The sequence below is a fragment of the Phacochoerus africanus genome, chromosome 1 (genome assembly GCF_016906955.1).
Source record: "Phacochoerus africanus isolate WHEZ1 chromosome 1, ROS_Pafr_v1, whole genome shotgun sequence".
NCBI classification, from domain to species: Eukaryota; Metazoa; Chordata; class Mammalia; order Artiodactyla; family Suidae; genus Phacochoerus; species Phacochoerus africanus.
In genome coordinates, this window is record NC_062544.1 from 195,032,365 (window position 1) to 195,051,906 (window position 19,542).

Genomic DNA, 19,542 nt, shown 5'->3' on the forward strand with positions numbered 1-19,542 from the left:
AGGGACATGTCCCACAATGAAAACCATAGGCATGACTATTTCAAAGGGGAGATAAGTTTGGATGTCTTTTCTAAACTTTTTGGTAGCTAAATGATGGAGAGTGTTGATATTCAATTGTTAACTTCCTTTCATTATATTGCAAATTTCATTTTATTTTATATCAAATAAAAACACATTTAGAAAAGCAACACTAATATTTTTAAAATGTTCTTACTCTCAGTGCTTCAATATGTCTAACAGGAGACATGAGCTAACTACAAACAATTTGAGGAAATCATGTCTAAAAAAATGATAACCTTATGTAAAAATAAGGTCTTAATTCAGTGAAAATCAAACTTATTGAAAATAAGCTCCCAATATGTAAATTCAGTAAAGATTTCAACTCTTTATGGACATTACCCAATGTTTCTTACTTGATCCTCAATCAGACTAAGGGTACAGTCTCATGTCATAAAATATAGCTTAGTTCATACCAAAGAAAAAGTAATTATCTGTTTTAAATATAATTTCTTATATATATTAAACATTCTGCTGAGTACCATGAGTTTACCCAGAAAACTATATTAAGTTTTGAAGAATTTAGGATTTGATATCAGAAGTCCTGATTTTCACTGCCAGCTTAGTCAATTCTTACCAGGGAGGGTAACAGAGCACAATTCAAATATTATCTCAGAGCCTCAATTTCTACATCCATAATGAACACTTCACAGAGTTGTTTAAAGGAGCACTTGAGAATACAGGTAAAAAATTTTTATATGTGCTATATATTTTGTTTATATTTATTTAGCATCTAGTAGGAGCCAGGCACTATACCAGGAACTGGGGAGAGGGGCAAAGATGATTCCTATATCCTTGAAGTCTATATGCTGGTTGGGAGAGACGATGTAGAAACATCAATATGATATGGCAACATTGTAATGGAGGAAATTTTTAAGTATTGTGGGGCCTCCAGTAAGAAGAGACCAGCTCTGCCTTTGGATATCAAAGAAAATTTCATCCAGGGACAATATTTAAGCTGAGTCTTAAAAGAAAAGAGTTTTCCACAGGGAGAGGTGATTCACCATGGAATAAACACCACAGACATATATGAGCATGACAGTGCAACAGAGCCACTTGGATAGATGGAACATAGAATCTCTGGGAAAATTGTAGCTAATAGGGCTTGAAAGCTTAAACTGCAACAGATTGCGAAGCTTCCTGATACAAAAAGCTATTCAAATTTGACCTGAAGGATATTAATGAGCACTTTAGGAAAACTAGTCTAGGTATAGCATGAGGAATAGTTTGTTGTTCTCAAGACTAATCATAAAAATCATATAATCCTGTAGCAATTCAGGTGTGGAGTGATGAGGTCAGGGATAAAGGACAGAGGCCAGTGTTTGGAACTAGGTTATGTGTTTAGTTTAGGACATGCTCAATTTTGATTACAACTGGGGAAATAGTTACTTGCTTCATTAAAACTGTTATTTCATAGTAAATTTTTTTCAGCATTTAATGTCTCCCTGTTGCTATAGAAAAACAAATCAAAGCCACTCTATGACCTCTATTTCTACAGCATCAACTCCAACTGATATTTAGGATTCAACAATTTGTAGCCATTCCCCAAAATGACTCTTTTTGGCTCTACATGTTATCTTTGTATACTCTGCTTCCAATGCATAAATATTTGGTTTTCTCCTTCATTCATTCATTATTGAGATTGTCATGATAACATGAACGCTATTTGACTAGTTTCTACATTTGTCATCCCCCTCTGGCACATGATAAGCACACAAGGAAACTTCAGCAAATAAATGAATGTGTAAATGAGGTATGAGGCACTATATTGGAGTGAACTTTGCATGATGAAGGTGTGTCTTGTGTCAAAAATTTCTTCCAAGAATTCTCATAGCTAGCGGGACCAAGTGGCATCAGTTTACTAGACATTACTTATCTATATCGTGGGTATATTTTGCTAAGAATAATGGCAATACGTTGATCTAAATTTCATAATTATAAACCTATTTAAAATTTAAAAATCAAATGCTTTATAAAAATGCCTCCTAATTTCTTAAACTATTCTCTTACACATTGTGCAACTTACATGCTTGTGGCTGGTAGTCTCTATCAAATGCAATTGAAGTAAGTGCCAATCTATATTCTGACAATGTGAAACATAAAGGTTTTCAATTCATCTGTTCTTGGCATCCTTGCTCTCATCACCTTCACTGCCTTGCACAAGGGAGCATTGTTTGAGAATGATAAAGAAAATGAGGCACAGAAATACCAAAGTTAATGCCATTACTGTATATTGAAAGAATTACCTCACCATCAAATGATTTTTTTCTTCTCTTCCTGACCACCTAAGTGAAAAAAGCAGGATAATGACATTCTCATTATTTTAGGAACACATTTGCATTCGTAATGAAAGAGTCCCCAAAGGGCACAGACACCATAGAGGCGACTGTCTGAATTAATTAAAATTGTTTGCCTGATTAGATAAAAATGCAAGTATAAACTGCATATCTGGGCAAGTTCCTCTCTTTTCATCAAAACACAAAAATAAACTATTTTTAACACAAAACCTTACAGGATTAATCTTTAGAAAACAAAAAAAAAATAAGTTTGCATATAATTTTCTACTTTCAAAAAAACAAAACTGATTCTACTGGCTAACAAAAATAAAAATATCTGAATTTTATATTTTCTTCTGAATTCTTCAGTGGTGGCTTAATTTACTCCAAAGATGAAAATATTAAAAAATAAATGCAAATACCTCAGAATGAAAAAATGCATTTAATATTTTTGATTTAAAACATTTTGATATGTGATTCCTTTAAAATGATTATAATTTCTTAATATTTATAAAAATGAATACATGTTTATCAACAGAAGAATCATTTTCTCCTCTATAAAACATTCTCCTCAATGTCAGAAAGCAATAAAACATTTCTTTCTCATTTAAAAATATGTTTTCAAGTGTGCAAATCAATTTAAATGAGTTATTAATGCAGTGCTTAATAGAGCTATTAAAATGTGAATTATCTTGAAATGATTGTTTCTTTTCCAATGTTTTCCCAATATCGTCCCAGTCACAAGGACAAGATGTTGTTGAAGGTAACTATTGTCCTCAATAATATAAACTGGTAAAAATAAATAAATAAATAAATAAAAAACCCACAATCAAAATGCTTGGCATATGTCCTTCTAAAATAACTCCACATGAGAACAGGCTCACCTTTATTTTGAACTTCAGTTATTATGAAAAAGTAGGTATAGATGAGTATGTACAATACTGATTCATAGCAAACTCACTATTATGTAGTAACAATATATATTGTAAAGACATTGCTTTTTGACAGTAGAAAACAAAGTCATTATACATTTCAGTGACATATTAAATGGGGTACTTTAGAAGCCCATGACACTGGAGAATGGTATACTATGGGATATATGTACATGTTTAACTTAAACTAATATAGGAAATCCACATATCTGGTGAGTGTAGTCTTTTTTCTTCCTTGTATAACAGCAGATAATTGATTAGCTGAGTTTTTTTTTTTTCTCTCAAAGTATGTTTTAATGCTATGTTGTACATTTTATAGATTCAGTTTAAAGGTAGTTTCATAACAAATATCAAATATTTTTATGTTGGAGTTCCCATTGTGACACAGCAGAAGTGAATCCAACTAGGAACCATGAGGTTGTGGATTTGATCCCTGGCCTCACTCAGTGGGTTAAGGATCCAGCATTACTGTGAGCTGTGGTGTAGGTTGCAGATGTGGCTAGGATCCTGCATTTCTGTGGCTGTGGCATAGGCTGGCAGCTACAGCGCCGATTAAACCCCTAGCCTGGGAACCTCCATATGCCATGGGTGTGGCCCTAAAAAGACAAAAGACAAACAAAACAAAACAAATAGCAAATATTTTTATCTCATTGCTGCCCAGGGTGCTAAAATAGTAGACATGTGTTAGGAGGGATGTAATGAACATCAAGATATGTTTTGAAGGAAATAATTGTCTAGAATGAACAGGATTTGTGCAAAAACAAATAAATAAATGTGAAACAGAAAGTGCCCTTTAAAATTCAAATAATGTGTTATATGAGTTCATGCTGTGAGTAATGTTTACTTCCAATTGGCATCCAAGAGAGTCTTATTGGGGTGATATATTTGTTGTAGGTAGTAGTGGACATGAATTGGTAAATTTCAGGTAAAGAAAATCTCATTAATAGTAGTAGAGAACTGGCAGTTCTCAGAGAAATGAGTAGTTCAGTGGGTGTCAGCATCAGATGCAGAAAATGAGAAAGAAGAAAGTGAAGTTAGAAAGATAGCCGTACAGAAAGGCACTACACGCCACCCTAAAATGTGCTACATATCCTGCACAAAACTAAAGGTAGTTAATAGCATAATGATATCAATAGAACTCTGCTTCAAAGACTAGAGTGTACCAGCAAGTTATAAGATCAGTGGGAAGGGGGTGACATTAAGATAGGTGTAAGTTTAGTAAGTTTTTAGAAATGTCTATGCAAGTTACAATTGAGGACAGAGGAGAATGAAAAGCAAGATATCATGGAAAATCTTAACACTGTGGTAACACTAATATTAACATGAAAACTAACATTTATTGAACCTCTTCTATGTATCAGGCCATAGGCTAAGCACTGTACATTATTTAATATCACTAAACTACAATGAGAAATATAAATGCTATCTACATCTTACTGATGAGGAAATAAAGATTCTGAGGTTAAACAAATTGCCCAGGTTCTCATACTTACTGATAAGTTTGAATCTAAACTTTCTAACTCCAAATTCATATTATGAACAACTACAAATTAGATAATTTATGATTCTGTGGAAGAAAAGAAGAAAAATATAGATGGCTGAGCTTTGAGGATGAGTGACTGGAAGGAGAACTGTGCCATTAAGAGAAATTGGGATATTAATCAAAATGTTTCTTTTCAGTGAGTCTTGGCCTATGCAGGACTGACTTTAGTCTGATTTGACCTTCTATGTAAAGAATGTTCTCAGGCAAGGAGCCTGCAGAGAGCATTGGGAGGCAAAGAAAAATGACCTTACAGTGGCTGACAATATCTATGCCAGCACTCAAAAATGTGATGTATTTTATTTTCATGCTTGCCAAGAAGGAAATGATAGGATTCCAATTTTCAGATGAAAGGGACTCATAGAGAATAGGCAATTTACACAAAGTTTTCTGGCTAAAAATTGATGAAGACAAAGTCTATTCTGCCTCAGCCTCTCACCAGAGTCCAAGCCCATTTCAGAATACTCAACTTCAGATAATTATAAATCTGCTAATTTAACCTTCAAGCACACTTCACTTCCAAAAGAATGTTCAGTGGGCACTCCTTCAAAAATAGAAGTTTGCTGACTCTAAGAGTGAGTGTTAAGCTACAATTCTTTCAGAATAATTGTACTAAATATTGATATCTAATGTCCATCTCACCTGGCAGCTATTTCCAAATTCTTTATTCTTAGTAGATATGATTGCCCGCACCTAGAGTTCATTAAATATACTTTCAGATGTCCATCATGACCTGCTTAATTCTGAGATCTCATGGGTTCTCCTTAGAACTTACCCTCTTTGATTTTTCTGTGGACTATGCCTCCCATGCCATGTTTCTTTGGATTTCATCACACTGCAATTCTTTCTCTTCTCTACTCCTACCTATTTTTCTTCATCATTCGCAATGGTAAAAAACTGAAAAGCATTTCCACTAAAATCAGGAACAAGACAAGTATGTCCACTTTCACCACTGTTATTTAACATAGTTTCAGAAGTCCTAGCCACAGCAATCAGAGAAGAAAATGAAATAAAAGGAATTCAAATTGGAAAGTAGTAAAATTATCACTCTTTGCAGATGACATGATACTATACCTAGAAAATCCTAAAGACACTACCAGAAAACTCTTAGAGCTCACCAATGAATTTGGTAAAGTTGCAGGCTATAAAATTAATACACAGAAATTGATTGTATTTCTATACACTAACAATAAAGATTAGAAAGAGAAATTAGGGAAACAATCCCACTTACCATTGCATCAAAAAGAATAAAATACCTAGGAATAAACATACCTAAAGAGACAAAAGACCCATACTTTGGAAACTATAATATGCTATTGAAAGAAATCAAAGGTGACACAAACAGATGGAAAGATATACCATTTTCTTGGATTGGAGGAATCTATATTGTCAAAATGACTATACTACCCAAGGCAATCTACAGAGTCAATGCGATCTCTGTCAAATTACCAATGACATTCTTCAAAGAACTAGAACAAAATATTTTAAAATCTGTTCCTCTTAATATGATCCTTTCCCTGAAATTCTGTTCTTTTCTATTATTCTCCCCTTTCATGCTGGGACAGCTCATTTAATTCAATATTTTTTCCCACAAAAAAAGAAATAAATCCCAAAATTTTATCTACTTACCAAATTTCTACTCTATATTTCAACATGTGCTTTCATGGAAGTCTTCCTCTAAACTGTTTCCTCTTCCTGAGTTCCTATCTCCATTAAGAGTGTCATTTTCATCCTATGTGTCTAGAAATTTTAAAACTAATTTATGTGTGCCTTTCTCTATGAGCTTCTCCAGCTAATAAACTGACATATCCTTTTATTTACCTCCCCAATATTTCTCATATGATTAAAAAATATAGTAAGGATAAGGATAAAAATCAATTACCCCCACCAAAACTACCATTCTGGGTATATATTTTCTACTATAATTATACCAAGAATTTCCTGCTTTCTGTATCATTTAATCTTCACAATGGCACTACAGAGGTGATAGCTGAAGTGAAGAAATTGAGAAGACTCAGAGGAAACTTGCTCTTGATCACACAATTAGGGAAAGCAGGTCCATGATTCAAATGCAGATGTTACTAACTCTAGCCATGAAGTCCTCCACTCTCCTGCCTTATCCTTTCCTCACCCCTTTCCACTTTCTATGTTTGTTTCTCACCACCTCTGAACTAGCATGTGAACCTTGCCTCTAACTGTGGATCTCCCTCCTAACAGTTCAACACATTCATCTTCATAAAAACAAGGTTAATTACCATGCATCTTTATAGGAAATCTTCACTAGAGCCTTCTGATAAATGCAAGCTTTTAGTACAGGCAAGACCTCCTAGATTGGGCATGCAAAACATACTCCTACTAACTCAATATCTTATTTAACAACACTGATGCAGTATTTTACATCCCAGAACTAAATTTTTACATATGTTAACACAATTGATCCTCAAAAAAAAAATCCATGGAAAAGTACTTTTTCCTCTGTTTTAAAGGTTTAGGGATTGAGCACACAGAAGTCAGGTCAATTGTCTTATACCACAAATATAATCATGAGGGGCACTGGGCATCAAAATCTTGTCATTTTACTCCAAAAGTCTTATCAGTCAGGCCCTGTTGCCTATTTATTATTGGCTTACTGATTTTAGAGCCTAGCAAATACACCTTTGTTCTCAGATGGAAATACACATCTTTACATCTTCTTTTCCTATTTTGCAAAACAATAGTATCTAATTCAGAGTCTTGCAAATATGAATATAAGGTTTTTTTTTTAATCTTTTGTCAGGTCATTCTTTTAACAACTATTGAACATTAGCAACTATTGTAAAAACTAGAGGTACATAGACTGCTTATCTGCTTGAACAAACAAATTTCAATGAGTGGGTGAGGCAATAATAAAAATGAATGTAAAACTTACGATAAAAAAATGGTAACATGATAGAGATTGGGGAAGTAGTAAAATTTATATAGATGTGACAGGGTCACATTTATGCTATGAACTAAATTATAGGAAAACATCTCTTGAACAATGATCTGAAAAGCACTTGCTAGTCAGAAAGAGAAGTGGGCAAAGGCTCTATAGAGAAAGTCTGACATTGTGCCACAATTTAGGAACAGATAGAATATCAACATGCTAGACTATGGTGGATAAGAGAGAAGGTGGTATAATAAGAGGAAAATTTTCCAGGCAGGCAAGATCAGATCATATAAGGTCTTTAGAAGCCATGAGAAGGAATATTAAGTTTATTCTAAGTTTAGCAGAAAGTCATTGGAGGATTTTAAATGGGGGAGAAATATATATTTTTGAAAGATTACTTGGTTGATTTTGTGCAGAATGAGTTATGGTGTTCAAAGGTAGAAGCCAGGAGACTTGTAAAAATGCTGCTTGAACTGTTTACATAAAGGATCAGCAAATTTTTGTTGTCGAGGGTCTGAAGATAAATATTATAGGTTTTGTGGCCTCACAATCTCTGTCATGACTACTCAATTCTGCCATTGTAGCAAACAAGACATTCATAGACAATAGATAAATAAATGTGCTTGGCTGGGTTGCAATAATAATTTACAGACATGGAAATGAGAATTTCATATAATTTTTATGTCATCAAATATTCTCTTTAAATTTTTTCAACTATTTAAAAATTTAAAAATCATTCTTACCTTGAAGTAATATTTTTTTTCTTTTACAAAAGTAGGGAGTCTACAAGAGAGATGATGTTGGCTAAAGTAGATTCATAGAGATAAAGGTATATTTACTGATATGAGGAAGGCTTGAAAGGGCTGGATTGGGATAGATACTAGCAGGGAGAATATTTAAAGTTTTATTTGGGGTATATTATGTTATCAGCTTTAAAAATAAAGGTGTTCCTAAGGAGTTCTTCTTGTGGATCAGCAGTAAAAAACCTGACTAATATCTGCGAGGATGCAGGTTCAATCCCTGGCCCCACTCATTTGGTTAATGATCTGGCATTGCCATGAGCTGCAGCATAGGTCACAGATATGGCTTGGAGTTGGCTGAGAGCTACAGCTCTGATTTGAACCCTAGCCTGGAAAATTTCATATGCTTCAGGTACAGCCCTTAAAAGATAAAATAAAAATAAAATAAAAGTGTTCCTATATTTTATTTTCCTCATTGTTAAAATCTTTTAATGATCAGAAACTAAATTTCTTTCTTTTTTTTTTTTGTCTGTCTTTCTAGGGCCATACCTGTAGCATATGGAGGTTCCCAGGCTAGGGGTCTAATCAGAGCTGTAGCTGATGAGCTACACCACAGCCACAACAACACCAGATCCAAGCCACATCTGTGACCTACAGCACAGCTCATGGCAATGCCAGATCCTTAACCCACTGAGTGAGACCAGGGATCAAACAAGCAACCTCATGGTTCCTAGTTGGATTCATAGAAACTAAATTTCTCACAAGACAAAATATTTCATTCGTGAATACTAGTGAGGAAGGAGGTAGAGTGGCCCCTGGGCTGAGAACAGCTGAGACTTGTTAGGCCAAGTAACCTGGACCTTGTTTCTCTTTGACACCTTAAGGAAAAAGTTAGTTGAAGGAGCTGAGCTCTGCTGGAATAGAGAGATAAGACTGTTAGAATGGCAGGAAAAAAGGTGACAGAGGCTGGAGCAATGAGATTGCAAGTGGAATTTGTTGACCAACAAAGTGGTCGGGAGCTCTGAGCAACCAAGTCTCGGGCTCCCCCACCACAAGGGAGTGCTTGGTTTTTTTATAGACAGGGGTCATCTAGTTGAGCCATGTAGTCTGTGACCTTGGGGCTATCTTTGTCTGTGAGAACTCATCTGTTATGTGAGGCTGTTCGATAAGAAGGAGTCTGTGTCATTTTAGGGCTTGTTTCATCTTCTACCTAAGAAAAATGACCACTTCAATCACTCCTGGGGTCAAGGAGATCTCCCCAATTACAAATGCACAGTAAGATTCCTAGGGGGTCAGAAAGGGAGGGGGCACCAGGCCATAAGAAGTCCTGACACCATCCTGGCATCCTTTGCTTTGGAATCTATCTCTCTCAAAAAAATGTACAGGCATACTGGGGAGGGTCCTATGTCCAGTCAGGTGTGAGAATTAAAACAAGATAATTGGCTAAAGGTAAACAAAGACTCAGAAGAGCTGTCCTATGTAAGTGATTTAAATCACCTCTCTGGTTCACTCCTCATTGAGGGGGAAGCCCACACCTGCACTCCTTGTTAGGGTGTATATTACTTTTTTGCTTCTGACATAAATAAACCACTTCTCTGTGTGCTCTCCCACATGTTGTACCATGATTCTAACAATAAATATTATACCTATTTTCACAGTCTTTGCCTCCCTGAGACATGCTTTCTTTCAACAGGGGGCAAGAATCAGGGCAATTCTACTTTTAGCCTCTAGCTAATTTAGTAACTAGGACTCCAGGTTTTCATCTAGGCTACCCAGGTTAAGTTCCTCAGCAGAGTATTAAGATCTTGCTCCAAGCCATCACTCATTGCTGCCTCTCCAAGATCACTAGTACTTCAATTTATTAAGAAAATTATCTTTGTTTTCATTATAGGTGCATTGCCCTGAAAATTATACCTTTGATTCTAAATCTTCCTTCTGGGACCACAGAGAATAATGGACATCTCTTTCAAGTAAAATTGTAGAAAATATCTAAAGACATCTGTTCTTTCCTTATCTTATATTTCCAGGATGAACATAACCAGCCTTCAAGACTTCATTTTAAGACTTGGTTAGACTCTGTCAATGTAGTAGATTACTCCAACTTTATTTTTTCTTTTAACATCCTCCTTGTAACTGGACTTAAATTGTCCCATTGTTTTAAATTAATTATCAACAAGACTATAATTTCTCACTTTTGATACAAGGATAATGAGAGCTTCAAACAGTAAGACTAAATAGAAATCAATCCATGTCACCATCCATATAATTTGGCTTTATTTAAATCAAAGACCAAAGTCAGAGGATATTGAGCTGTTAATTTTCAGGCAGTCTACAAAACTGGTTCTTTGATTTTCAGACAGTCTACAAAACTGGTTCTTTGTTTCTCTTTCTTTCTTTCTTTCTTTCTTTCTTTCTTTTTTAGGGCTGCACCAGAGGCATAAGGAAGTCCCCAGGCTAGGGATCTAATCCAAGCTGTACCTGCCAGCCTATGCCACAGCCACAGCAGCACGGGCTCCAAGCTGTGTCTCTAACCTACACCATAGCCCACAGCAATGCTGGATCCTTAACCTGCTGAGCAAGGCCAGGTATCAAACCCAAGTCCTCATGGATACTAGTCAAGTTCATTAACCACTAAGCTACAATGGTAACTCCCTTTGTTTTTCTAAGTCACCTCCACAGAGGCCTTATGGTACAGATGAGATCACTTACAGCAAAGGCCATATTATAATAACCACAAACTTTAAGTCAAAATACTACCAATGACATCCATTGAGCAGGTTCAAACCATAAATATCATCTCTGCTAAGAGAAGAGTCAAAGATTATTTATCCTGTTGAATAAAGCATTACTTCATCCAAATGAATCAAACATGAGAGCCATCAAAGTTCTTTTTATCTCCTTCATGCCTTTCTTTTTTTATTGCCTATTTTATGGTTAGGGAGACTGCTTTCTATTTTTTGTTGCTTTGTACATTAAAATATGTTCTGAGGATAATCATGAAATGTACATGAACTCCTCTCACTTTATTCTAAAAAAACAATGTGTTTGAATGAAAACCCAGAAACAAACAAGAAGATGTTTTTCTGGATGAATTGTATAAGGTCCTGTTGACCAGTGCATAATTTCCCTTATCTGGAGGACAAAGAACACTTTGGAAACTATAACATTTGTATCCTCTCTGGCACCATTGTGACCATAACATGATTTTCCCTAAGAATAGCTGCTCTTACATTTTATCTCCCAAAACTAATTTTCTCCAGGAAAGCAATTCCACTAATGAAGGGTGTGGTGGTCATGTAAACAATATCATAGACTCATTCTTGGGTAAAAGGCATCTAATAGCATTAAAACAACAGCAAAACACACACACACACACAAAGTTGTTTTCTTTCTGTTGAAAACACTGAGTGTTTATTTTGAGGAAGAGAATACAATCTTTTCATTGTGCAACTCCAAATAAATTGTGATACAGTAGAAAAACAGAAATCACTCTAGGAATTTCAAAGAAAGAGAGTTTTATGTATAGGATGAGTTTCATACAAGCTAGACAACCTGAGAATTCAGAGGAGACAGTAAGGAAGCCAAAAACCAGCTATGATATCTGGGAAAGGAAGGACACAGGGAAGAGATCATATTTTCAAGCATATGGAAGGATTAAGAATCACAACTCTGTAGGAACTACCTGGCAGGCATTAGGATGCCAAATAAGAGGCTGTATAGCAGGGGATACATTGGTTCATATAATTGAAGAGTCTCTAAATGTGGCTTTATCCTGGCTCAAGCAATGTGATCAGATCCTCATTTCATCGTGTGAAATTCTCAAGTTTTCTTTTTTAGTTTTGGTGCTATTCCTAAGTCAAATATACTCTATTGGTCCAGAAATAATGGCTAGAAGTTGCATGCTACCTTCTTCTTATTCAATGGGAAAAAGAGAGTGTCTTATGCTTCCAATTGTTGAAAATAATGGGGGCCTCGTTCAGACAAGGACAATTTAAGACAGGTGCCTATTTTTGTAACAAGCACTACAGCAAAAGAGATGAGATTCAAAAGAGTGGCTTGGATCCATCTAGACCTACCCCTTGGACTTGGACTTGAAGTGGGTCAATTCCACCCAAAATGCCTGCCTGCCATTCAATGAAACATGAGTGAAAAGGAATCAGGGGCAATTATGAATAATGCCTAAATTGTAACTTCTATGTGAATTCAACCCTGACCCTCTAGGCAAAATTAATTCTCCCCAATAATATGTTAACTATACCCAGACCTCTGTTATAGCACTTTTTACAGGGGACTTTTAATCATTACTGGATATTCATGGCATTTTCTGCTAAAATGCAGGTTCCTGTGTGACCAAGACCAGACCTTACACAATTGTGTATTCCTATAGTTGTCAACACAGAGCTCATTAATGTGCCTAATACTTCATTAATGGAATTAAGGAAATGATAAAGAGAAATGCTAAAAGGTATCTTATCCAGTAGTTTTAAGTGCTTGTATCTAAAGGCAAAAGGGTATGAAAACATAAAAGTAATCATGTTATTAGAAATACCTGCTTCTATAGAAGTAATTGATACATAATAGATTAAAATGAAAGGCTACATGATATATTAAAGAAAAGTTTATTTTGTACTTTGTCAGAGTCAGTTATCATTATCAACAATTTTAAAGATTTGATGGCTGTTGTTATCGATTTTTCACTTCCCCAAATTCAGAAGCACAATGTCTTTAAGGAATTCTGTCTTTTTATATGTCTCTTACCTTCTGATTAATTTCTTACAGCAAATGATATGCTCTGATTTTCTTTTTATCATTTTGGAAAATATAAGTCATGACTTTCTAGACTCTTATACTTTTGGTATTGTGATAAAATGCAAAAAAAAAAAAAAAATCAATTTGTGTAACCCTGACAGTTTTATATCACCTATCAGTAATTTTCTAAAATAAAATTTAATTAATCCAAAATTACTATTTAATTTTTATGTACCAGGATTGTATCAAAGCTCTTTAGAAACGTTAATGTTAGTTTTCTTAAATAATTAACATCCAAGCACAACTTGTCCAGCAGGATAACATGTAAAGCAAAGGAATAAAGTATCGGGAGGCCAGGATGGAAGAGTGACAAATTTTGATTGGCAATTGGAGAAGAATAGGGAAGGTCTAAGTCAGTATGTTCCAATAGAAATTTTTGTGAAATTAGAAATGCCCCATTTGCATTGTCCAATATGGAAGCCACACACAACTTTTGTACACTTAAGGTATGTCTAATGTCAATGAGGACATTTATTTCTAGTTATTTATTTCTAGTTATTTATTTCTAGTTATTTAATGTTGATTAATTTAAATCTGATGGCTACACGTGGCAAGTGTCTACCATATTTGACACTGCAGCTCCAGAGTATAATATGTCCAGAGTAGGTCCAGATGGGGAATTGGTGTTAGGAGGTGCTTTACAGCCATGTGGGAGAAGACGCCATTGGGATCTCGTTAAAATTTCAGAAAAGATGCTTAAACAGAGAACAGGAGGACACTAAACACAAGTTTGCACAACTTTATAATCATGTCTTAGTTTTCCCTTGCTCACTTTCAGTGATTATTTTACTGTGGAAGTACAGACCAGAATAGTTGCCCAATGTTGCTTTTTTTTTTCCCCAAATATTCATTCTATACTTGGCAAATACTTGTTGAAGGGATATACATAAATAAGGAAATTAAATTACTACAGTAAATATCTAAAAGAAATTACCACTGGAAAAAAATTGTCAGCAAAGCGAGAGTAGAGGAATTTCATCATGTGCAGATCAACCTGGTTTAGCAATGAGAAGTCACACAATTGAAATAAAGAGTACAACTAAGATAGAAAATGCTTTTATGTTTCAGCAAGTGGCTAAGTTCATCTGTGTACTGCTTTACCAAGTTTGTATTAATATTTTTAGGTATAATGCTCCATTCTTCTTTTGATTTTGTAGCTATAAACCAAAGTATTACCTTAATAATTTGTATCTTAAGCTACCAAAGTTGTCATTAACAAAGTAATTTTGACATCAGCAAAAAATATTACTATCACGTCTCTGTTCTTTTAAGAGAAATCATCTTAGGACAAGGTAAATGTCAATTACTCATTACTATAGTATTCCCACTAGTTCAATGATATGATAAAAATGTCACCAATTATCATTTTGTTGATGCCCTTTTTAATGAGAACCTGTTAAGCTAACGATGCGACAGGTGTTCCCCATTTAAGGGACTCCTGAGAAGACCACACACTTAGCTATTAATGACATTTCTGAGACATTCTCCACCTATAGATTCCATGAAAACTTGGTTTCACTAACATCTGGATCATTAATGAGAAAAAATAAACAAAAAGAATAGTTAAATTAGGATTGATATAAAATAAATTTTAAAAGAAATAATTAGATCAAGCTGATTAGAATCTTTTCTACTTTTAATACTTAAAAACTCATAATTATAAGGCTAAAGTGTATTTTAGATTTGTAAAAGGATGTTGACAAATTTTTAGGAGTTACCAACTTGATTTAAATTAAATTTTACTGAGTATGTGCTAAATGTAGGTCACTATTTAGGTGAAGTAAATAGAAATAAAGTGTATTAGTTTTCTAGGGATCCTGAAATAAAAATATCAAAGACTGGTAGCTTATACAGAAGAACTTTTTTCTTCTTTTTTTTTCTTTTTTTTTTTTTTGTCTTTTTAGGGCCTCATCCACAGCATATGGAGGTTCCCAGGCTAGGGGTCTAATCGGATCTACAGCTGCTGGCCTATGCCACAGCCACAGCAATGCCACATCATAGCCACATCTGTGACCTACACCACAGCTCACCACAATGCTGGATCCTTAACCCAGTGAGCAAGGCCAGAGATCAAACCCGCCACTTCATTGTTCCTAGCTGGATTCGTTTCCACTGCACCACAATGGGAACGCCTAAACAGAAGAAATTTATTTTTTCATAGTTCTAGAGACTAGAAGTCCAAGATCATGGTGTCAACTGGGTTGGTTTATTCTGAAGCTTCTCTTCTTGCCTATGTTTGTATGTGTTCTAATATCCTCTTTTTATAAGAAGAGTAGTCATATTGGATTAAGGCCATTGTAATGATCTCATTTTAGCATAATTGCTCCTTGAAAGACCCTATGTCCAAACACCAAAGATTATTACATTCCTTCTTTAAAAATTTAATTTTATTGTTGTAAGAACACTTAACATGAGATCTATACTCTTAACAAAATTTTAAGTACAACATACCCTATCGTTAAGTAAATTGTACAGCAAATATCTAGATATCTAGATCTTCTTTATCCTGAGGAATTTAGACTTTGTATCCTTTAGTTGGCAACTCCCCATTTTATCATCCTCCTAGTTCCTGACAAAGACCATTCTACTTTCTGATTCATATCCATACATGTACTATACATCCTATTTTGACTGGTTTATTTCACTTAGAATAATGGCCTCAAGTTTCATTCCTGTTGTCACATATTGCAAGATTCCTTTCTTTTTCAAAGCTTACTAATATTGCATTGCATATATATTACATTTTCTTTATTCATTTATCTTTCAATGGACACTTAGGTTGTTTCCATAACCTGGCTATTGTAAATAGTGTTGCAATGAACATTGGCATGCTAACGTTTCTTTAAGATCCTAATTTAAATTATTTTGGGTAAATTCTTAGAAGTGGGATTGCTGGAGTATATGGTAGTTCTCTCATTTTATTTTTGAGGAATATCTATGCTGTTTTCTGTAGTGGCTGCAACATTTTGCATTCCCACCAACAGTGTCAAGGGTTCCAATTTTCCACATACATGCCAGCACTTCTTGCCTTTTGTTTTTTCAATAATAGGCATCCTAACAGGTGTGATATGATATCTCATTATAGTTTTTATTTATATTTCCCTGATGGTTAGTCATTTTAATCATTTTTTCATATGCCTATTGATCACTTGCATGTCTTCTTTGGAGGAATATCTGTTTAATCTTTAGATCATTTTTTAAAAGTCAGGTTATTATTTTTTCGCTTTGAGTTGTAGAAATTCCATATACTTTAAAAAAACTAACATTTCTTTTTTTGTAACCAGTTTAATTAGCATCTCTACTGTTCTATTTTATCCTTAGTTAATGGGAGAAAATTATACCCTCATCAAACTATTTAAATGAATGAATTCAAAGAAACAAATATAATCACCCAGAAAAATGATATTTACAAAATAGTTTCTTAAATGAGCATGATAGAAAATATGTTTTGTAATTAATGTTAATTAACTATTATTAATTCTTGTTTTTTTATACTTTCTTCCAAATTTATTGAGCTATAATTGACATATAGCATTATGAAAATTTAAGAGTACAAGTTGATTTGATAGAGTTACATACAGGTATCTCTTGCTTTTTGAAAGTTTGCTTTACATCAATTAACTTTTCCAAAAGTTCTACATCAGTACCTATTTGCTAACTGAAAGAAACCCAAAGGTGAAAAATAAAAATAGCATTGAGCATTTGTTTGGTAGTAAGTTATTATAGAAGCAGTGCCCACCCTGAGCAGCAAGCATGGCATTGCCAAGTTTCTTCCCTGGGAACTAGAGTCAGAATCTTAGCATCAAGCCACCATAGATTTGAACTGTGTTTGTGAGTATCTGTGTTTCTACTCCACTTATTTTGTGCATCCATTAACAAGATGCATATTAATATAATTGTTTATTGGCTTTAAGCTGTTTTGGCTTTATGAAAGTTTTCATAGGAATGCTCTACTTGCAGATACCGGGGGAAGCTGTATTGTAATATGATTACTGGTATAGTGTTAGCTTTCATATCCATCGTATCCATACTTTTTTTATGGTGAGACGACCTATGAGCCATGCTCTTAGCAATTTTCAAGTATATGATATAGAATTGTTAATTTTAATAGCCATGCTATATATTAGATCCCTAGAACTAAAACAGATGGTTCGCACTCTTTGACCAACATCACATTTCTCCCAACATTCAGCCTAGTATTTACCATTCTATACTCTGTTTCTGTAAATTCAGCTTTTTTTATTTTCCACACAGTGATATCATGCAATATTTGTCTTTAGTTTCCACAAGTTATATCATGCAATATTTGTCTTTCTCTCACTTATTTCACTTAACTTATGTCTTAAGTAACCAACTATATCATAAATAGCATAATTTCCTTCTGAATAATGTTCCATTATATATAAAACATCTTTATCCATTTTTCCAATGATGAACACTTAGGCTGTGTCCATATCTTAATTACTATGAATAACAGTACAATAAACATGACAGTACAAATATCCATTCAGTATCTTGTTTTCGCTTCTTTTGGATATATATCCAGAAGTGAAATTCCTGGATTTTATGGCAGTATATATTTTTTTTAATTTTTGAGGAAACTTCATAATGTTTTTCATAGTGGCTATACCAATTTACATTCCTACCAACAGCACAAACAAAAGCCAAGGACCAGATGATTTTGCTGGTGAGTTCTATCAAACATTTGGATATTAAACCCCAATCCTTTTTAAAATATTCCCCCAAAAAATGAATAGAAAGAACACTCCCCAAATTATTTTATATAAAATTTGTTTATCTTATGTACAATTTGCAAATATATGTTTTCATACCATAGGTTGCCTTTTCATATTGTTGATCATTGCCTTTGGTAGGCAGAAGCTTTTCAGCTTGATGTAGACCCTTATCTATATTTGCTTTTGTTGCCTCTACTTTTGATGTCATATCCATAAAATCATTGCCAAGATCAATGTTATGAAGTTTTCCCCTGTGCTTGCTCCTAGGAGTTTCAAAATTTCAGGTTATAACATTTAAGTTTTTAAGTCATCTTGAGTTAGTTTTTGTGTATTGTGTAAACTCAGGATCTAATTTCCTTCTTTTGCATGAACATATTCAGTTTTTCCAGCCCAATTGTTGATGAGACCACTCTTTTCCCATTGTATATTCTCAACATCCTTGTTGAAGATCAGTGGACCATATATGTGTGGATTAATTTCTGGGTTCTTCATTCCATTCTATTGGTATATTGGTCTACATGTCTTACTACCAGTGCATATTGTTTTATCTACTGTAGTTTTATAATTAATTCTGAAATCAGAAAGTGTAATGCATCCAGCTTTGCTCTTTCCCAAGATAACTTTGGATATTTTAGGTCCTTTGCAGTTGCTTATAAATTTCAACATTACTTTTTCTATTTCTGTAAAAAAAAAAAATTCCTCTGGGACTTTTCTATAAATTGATTTGAATCTCTCCACTGCTCTGAGTACTATGGACATGTTAACACTATTAAGTCTTCCAATCCACAAACACAAAACGTCTTTCCATTTGTTTGTATTAATTTCTTTCATCAAAGTTTTGTAGTTTACAAGGTATAAATATTTCTCGTAGTTTACTACTAAATATTTATTCTTTTTGGAGTCATCCTAAACATGATTGCTTTTCCTAATTTCCTTTTCAAATAGTTTATTTTTAGTGTATAGAAACACAACTGTTTTTTGTATGTTCAAATATCACCTTTACTTTAAGTTTGCTGGAAGTGAGCCAGTTGGAATAAATGATTTGCCAATGGAATGTCTCTCGCAAAGGCCCAGTTGTCTGTTATTTACCCAGTAGAAGCATGCTTTTATACCTGCTTATAAAGATAGAAAAGGAATCAGTGGGAGAAGTCAATGGGGCAATGACCTGCCATTGAAGTACTATGTGTCTGGGCATGTCTTTCTATGAAATTGTAGAGACTCAAAGATGACAGTGAGTGGGATGCGGAGAGGGAAGGATCCCTCAACATCTTTTCTTGCTGGCCTCTGGCTCCTAGGTTGCCCCAGTAAATCTTCTTCCTTTAGATGATAATACATGACATTATTTTTCTCATGGTCAAGGGAATAACAGTTGGATATCATAAACATAAAATTTGCCATTACCCACTTTTATGATAATCATATTTCTTCTGGGTGAGTATTGATTCCTAGAGGAAATTATTAAGATAAAATTTTAAATTTAATAGCAGGGCCATGCCAGATTGGAAAGGCCCCATCTATTTAAGTGTTGGAATTCAATTCTTTGT